Source organism: Sorex araneus, chromosome 4 (genome assembly GCF_027595985.1).
Source record: "Sorex araneus isolate mSorAra2 chromosome 4, mSorAra2.pri, whole genome shotgun sequence".
NCBI lineage: Eukaryota > Metazoa > Chordata > Mammalia > Eulipotyphla > Soricidae > Sorex > Sorex araneus.
Genome location: NC_073305.1, coordinates 89,818,142 through 89,825,164, shown reverse-complemented (window position 1 = coordinate 89,825,164; position 7,023 = coordinate 89,818,142).

Below are 7,023 nucleotides of genomic sequence, written 5' to 3'. Positions count from 1 at the left end.
CTCCTCCCCCCAAAAAAACACACACACAGAAAAGAGTTTTCAGGACCAGAGCCAGGGAAGTAGCTATATAGTGGAGTATTTGCCTTTTGTCTTTGAAGCCTCAAGTTTCATCCCCAGCACCACTCAAACAGAGAGACAGAGACAGAGAGTGCTCATTCTTCCTTTACACAGGGTGTGTCACCAAAGAAACCAAAGGCCGGATTCATTTCTTTACCCAGAAAGGACACTCTAAACTCCAGACCCTGCCAGCAATGCTTGCCATGGAAAGCAGAGGAACAAGAGGTATTTCCAGCAGGAGAGCTGACCCATAAAAGCTACACATGGTGAGCTAATCTTTTGGCCCTCTGCCCTTCTCATTCCACTGCCTGCCTCTGGAACATGGAAGAAAGCTAAAGGAGCACCTTGTTCTTCAGATTGCCTTTTATTAATCTAACATCCAGAAGCAAAAGAACTAACTGCCCCAGTCCAAATCAAAAACATACACTAATGAGATGCACAGTGTGGGGGAGGTTGACCCTTCCTAGATCAACATTGAATTATTTCTTTTTGTGCAACTAAGTGCCAGGCAATGTGTTTTTGCTCAAGATAGAAAAATAATGAAGTAGCCGGAAAGCCCCACCCTTATAAATGTTATATTTTAATGGAAGAGACAATAAATAAAAAACAAACATTACTCTTATATAATAATATCTAAACAGAAAAAAGTAAGCAGAGGTATATTATATAAGTGTTTTGGGAAGAGGCATTGAGCTTTTAGCAAGAATGGCCAGAAAAGAATGGATAAAAATGTCACCAGCGATCAGAAGAAACTTAGGTTTAACCTTATATGTATTTTTAGGGGAATTGCATTTCAGGCAGATTGAAGGTTGAGCATTATAGTGTGTAAGAAAATATAATATTGGTACAGGAAAATAAACATTAACTGGAACTGAGTAAAAATCCCAGAAAAATGCCCACAGCTATGAAGAAGCCTGGTCTAGGAGATGCACAGTACAAATTAATGAAGAAAAGATGCATGTTTTATTTTTTAGGTAATATGGTCAATAAAACAATGATTATTTTCCGGGACTGGAGCGATAGCACAGCAGGTAGGGCATTTGCCTTGAACGTGGCCGACCCAGGTTCGATTCCCACCATCCCATATGGTCCCCTGAGCACCGCCAGGAGTAATTCCTGAGTGCATGAGCAAGGAGTAACCCCTGTGCAATGCCAGGTGTGACCCAATAAAAGCAAAAAAAAAAAAAAGATTATTTTTCCAACCTACAAACACAAGCTATATTTCCATTTCTTTATATGTTCCATTTCTTTTTAGCAATCTCATAGTTTTTAGTGTTTTGTTTTTTAGTTTTAGGTTTTAGTCCATATGGCAATGCTCAGGGGTTACACCTGGCAGTGTTCAGGGGACCAAATGAATGCCAGGGATTGAACCCATGTCAGCTGCATGCAAGGCAAGTACGCTACCTGCTGTACTGTCGCTCTGGCCCTTTTATCTCCTCTGTTAAACTTAGTCCCAGGTATTTTATTTTTTTTGTGTGTGATTTACTTATATAACTGTTTTCTTCATTTATTTGTATCACAATTCATTGTTTATATATAAAAATGCAAGGCGTTTTGTGCATTGATTTTTATTTTACTATGTCCATTTACTATTTCTAGTTTTGTTTTGTTTTGGTTTTTTTTTTTGGTGAAGCTTTCAGATCTTAGATCTTTTATATCTGTCTGTAGATAAACAGATATAAAGATTCTCAACAAAATTTTGGCAAATAGAACATGATAGCATATCAAGAAAATTATTCAGGACAAGGTAAGGCTTATTCCAGAGGTGCATGGATGTAATATACCACATCAATAAAAGGAAAAATAAAAATCATGTGGGCATATAGGATAATGAAAAGGCATTTGACAAGATTCAATATTCATTTATGATAAAAAAAATAACTTTCAGTAAGTTGAGAACACAAGGAACACATCTCAATAGAAGATAGGTCATGTATGACAAATCCACAGCTAACATCCCACCAATGTTAGTGTAAATGGTGAACAATTTTAAGTTGTTCACTAAAATCAGGAACAAGACAAAGATATACAACCTCACTACTATTGTTCAGCATGGTTTTAGAAGGGCTAACCAGAGCAGTTAGGGAAGAAAAAAATACCCAAAAACTCCAAATTGGAAAAGAAGTAAAACTATCACCATTTGCAGATGGCTCCATAACATAATGATGCCAGGACAACTGTCTACCTATAGGGGACACTTCATAGGAGAAAGTGTATTTCTTACCTTCTTTATACACACAAGAAATCAACACCAGGGGAATTTAAAAAAATTAGAAAAAATCGGAAAAAACAAGATGTTAAAATCTGTGTTGGCAAAATCTGTATTGGATGTGGTGAAAAAGGAATTCTCACCCACTACTGGTGGGAATGTTGTCTGGTTCAACTCCTGTGGAAAACAGGAGAATTTTCAGTGAACTTAGAATTGAGCTGCCATCTGACTCAGCCAATTCCACTTTTAGGTATCTACCCCAGGAGATAAAAACATTCCTTCAAAAGGACATAAATACACCATTATTCTTGTAGGACTTAGTACAATAGCTAAAATTTGTAATCAATCAAGATGTCCAATGACAGTGAATTATGAAGGTGTGGTATATACACACAATAGAATACTATGAAGATGCAAGGAATGATAGAATTGTGCAATTTGCTGCAACCTGGTTAGAATTGGAAAATACCATGCTGAGTAAAGTGAAGTAAGACAGAAGAAGGACAAACACGGTATGATCTCACTTGTGTGTAGTATATAGACTAACTGGATGAGGAAATGTAGTAAAAATAGGAATGCCTAGATCAGCATTGACTCTACAGTATAGGGGTGAGAAGGACAGAGGGGGGAAAAACCAAGGGAGCAGAGGAAGAATATGAGAAAGGAAGAACTCAACAGCAATGACAATATGAGATCTAAACAACAATCACCAAACTTTGAAATTTTCCTGTCAGAGTGGCACATGAGAGGAGAGTCAAAGGGAGCATGAGAACACTGTTAGAGGGAGTTGACACAGGTGGTGGGATAGGTATGAAAATTTTGGTTTTGCTTTGGGGCCACACCCTGCAGTGTTCAGGGTTTGCTCCTGGCTCTGCACTCAGGAATCATTCCTGGTGGACTTTGAGGACCATGTGAGTTGCTGAGGTTAGAACCTGGGTTGGCTGTGTGCGAGGCAAGTGCTCTTCCCACTGTACTATCACTTTGGCCCAGTAGCAAAATATCATATGACTAAAACCCAACTATCAAGAACTTTGTAAATAATGGTTCTTTAATTATTAAAAAAGAAACACACACTGGGACCGGAGCGATAGCACAGCGGGTAGGGCATTTGCCTTGCACACGGCCGACCCGGGTTCGATCCCTGGCATCCCATATGGTCCCCCAAGCACTGCCAGGAGTAATTCCTGAGTGCAGAGCCAGGAGTAACCCCTGAGCATTGCTGGGTGTGACCCAAAAAGCAAAAAAAAAAAAAAAGAAAAGAAAAGAAAAGAAAAGAAAAGAAAAAAGAAAAAAATTTAAAAAAAGAAACACACAGATGTTAAGAAAAACCACAAGCAATCCTAGAGATAGAAAGTAGTGATGGATATACAATAATGTGAAAATAATTTACACATAAAATACTTAAAACTGCAAGCTTTGTGTTTTTCATATTTTATCACAACTTTCCTTTAAAAGCTCAGGCTGAGGGTCGGAGCAATAGTACAGAGGGTAGGCCGTTTGCCTTGCATGCAGCCTATCCGAGTTCAATCCTTGGCATCCCATATGGTCCCCCAAGCACGCCAGGAGTAATTCCTGAGTGCAGAGCCAGGAGTAACCTCTGAGAATTTTGGTGTGGCCCAAAAAGAAAAAATTAAAGGTATCAAAAGCATGGGCTGCGAAGGAAAACGCTGACTACTCCAACTACATTAAAATTTAAAACATACATTTTTTTCTTTGTTGTTATTATTGTCATTGCTGTTACAGTTTAAAGGGTTACATACTGAGTTGTGGCGTCCATGCTCTCTGGGTTGCAGAGCTCAGCAGGGGACTCACGTTTGACTAAGTTGCTTGAGTTGGCTGTGGTGTACAGGAGGTTGAGTTCCTACTTCAGGGCGAAGGATCACAGTAGTGCCACCAGGATCACCAGCAAATGCAATCAACTGCTGAGCACCAATCTTCCAGCTTCGCACCTTCGAGGCACACACGCCAGCACTGTGCCCCAATCCCTTGACCTAGAACTTTGGTTTTAAAGCACTTTCGCACACTGTCCTTAATGATCCTCAGTGGAGAAAAGAAAGTTATCAGGCATAACTAACACAAGATTTGTTTCAGAATATAATAAGGACAAGTTTGAAACATAACAGAGGGGCCAAGGAGATAGCTCAAGTGACAGAGGACCAGCATTTCTTTTTTCCAACATCACAACCCTCTCCTAAATGCTCACTCTGCTTGCTATGGGATTTGCCCGTCTGGGGATGAATGACCCGGTAGGGAATTGTCTGGGCTGCCCTAATAGCTTGTATTGTCTGAACTTTCTCAGAACCCTGGACACATCCATGTGGCCAAATCCTCTGGTGGGACTATGAGCCTAGGCCACTCTCTTTGCTTTTATAGTGAAGAACTGACATGGGGTCCTTTGTGGAAGAGAGAGGCATGGGATAGGAACTAGATAGAATCTAACCCAATACATCTGCTTCCAGTTATCTGTATGATGTGTGAGCATGTATAGCAATGGTGAAGGGTATGAAATTAAGCTCACAATGAGCTCAGTACCCAGTAAAACTGATTACTTTGGTACTGTTTATGTATACAGGTGATTACAATGACTACTGGAAACATATGACCTTGATTTACCATGTGGAAATAAATCTAAATACTGGTATTTATGAGCACCACTTATCATTTATAGATAATTATCCCCAGGCACCATAACTTTAGGTATTTTATTATTCTACAGTGTCAGATTGACTTTTTGGGTGGAATTAATTTTTATAGTACTAATTATTCATGTGAGCTCAACACACACAAAGATCTAAAGGCTATTGTAGGTAAGTTCACAGTTCAATTTGATGCCTAACAATTTACTAGTATGTTTCTAATTCTTTCCCTATTTAAGTTTAAGCTCCCTAGAATACAGTGTAGCAGACCCATTTGCCAAAAGTCACATTATTCCTTTTTGTGTTTGTTAGAGGAAAGGGGAGAGTGAGGGTCACACTTGGCAGTACTTTAGCTTACTCCTGGCTCTGTGCTCAGAGGACCATAAATGGTGCAAGGCGTGGACATCATGCAAGGCAAGCACCTTACCCACTGTACCATGTTTCCAGCCCCAGGAACCAACTTATTCTTGTAAAATGAATTTACTTGAAGAGAGGAAAGAATCTGGCTAGAGGAATAGTATACAGCACTTGTGGCTGAAAAAAAAAGAGAAAGAAAAGACTCTAGCTAATCAATTACCCCAAAACACACTTTTGCTTTGTGCTCTCTAATTGAGGACATTTCTCAATGGTCCATATAACCACTTACATGGAAGTTTCTTAAGTGAATTGGTAATTTTAAATAAATCCAACTAGATTTTACCAACATCAGTTGTTGTTTGGACTTAAAAATACTCTGAGTATTTGGGTTTTGGGTGTGAATCTGGTTATTAGATCACACAATACTTGAGACCAAGCAGACGACCTCATTCACTTTTGTACTTCTGCCTCGACCACAGTTCTGGCTCAGAAGAGATATTCCAGAGCTGTCTGCTGAACTGAACTGAACTCTTCTTCTTTTCATCTTTATTCCAGATGGGTTCTCATACATTTTATGATGTAATCCTTCATGGAAGATGTGTTTTCACTCTAGGCTTTGGCTTTTCCCATTGAAATCCTGGATCAAAATATTTTCTCTCAGTTGGCTGATTTTTGGAAACTGAAGTAGGTGTAAATATGATCATGTTCAGATGCCAAAATTTTTATTCCAACTTGACTAACTCACTTATGATCATGTCCATACTTTAGCATTCTAGGCTATAAAATTATTTTTAACTATCAAAAACTGAAGAAAATTTAAAAGTTTTACCTTACACTGACTAATTAAAAACAGTGTTCATTCACTGTTCAGTATAATCCTTAAAACAGAGGAGAGAGGAACCTTTCTAACACGTGGGAATCATTTCATCTGCATTTTCTCCTATTTGAACAACAAAATAATTTGTCAACCAAAAACCCATGATGCCTAAAAACTTCATCCATATAGAAGAAACATAATTTTCCCTGCAAGATTATTTCACCTTGCCCCAGAAACAGTGTAGTGTATACCTGGGACTCAATCTTATGTATTTCTCATCTATACTCTCTTTCTGGGCCTCTCTATCCCACCAGGCGTGACTGAGGTAGGGCTCCCCAGATCAAATACCTTTTCCTTCTTTTTCTCCATCAGGTTCCTCTCCCTTCCCAATCAATACAGCATCTGCATCACCCCACACATACACATTTCTAGGCCACACGAACAACTCAGAACCAACATCCCACTTCCCCTGGGCACATTTATTGGTGAAGGAATCAGCCTGTGCTTTTTCATTGTAGTTATAGGAGCAGCTGCTTTCCTGGCAACCCTATAATGATCTTAACTTTGGGGATTTTCCGTCTGCTGTGTAGAGTTAATTCAATCCTTTGAATCGAGTTTTATATTAAATCCAGACTATTCCAATGATATCTTTTTTAATAATAATGGCATTGGCACTTGTGGAGCACATTATAGTTTTCGAAGCAATTTCATTTAAATGATCTGACCCAGGATTCTCAAAGCAGCTGAGTCTCTGGAGTCCCTTTATTCAACTATAATCACCATTTATTTATTTTCTAATTTTCCCTTCATTTTTATGCTAAACAGTTTAGTAAAAAGTGTTTACTATGTCATCTGGAAGATACTTATTTCCAAATATGGCTTCAGTGTCAGCCACTGCATGTGACACCAGTCCCACTGGTGGCATAAAATCATCATAAATAACAAAA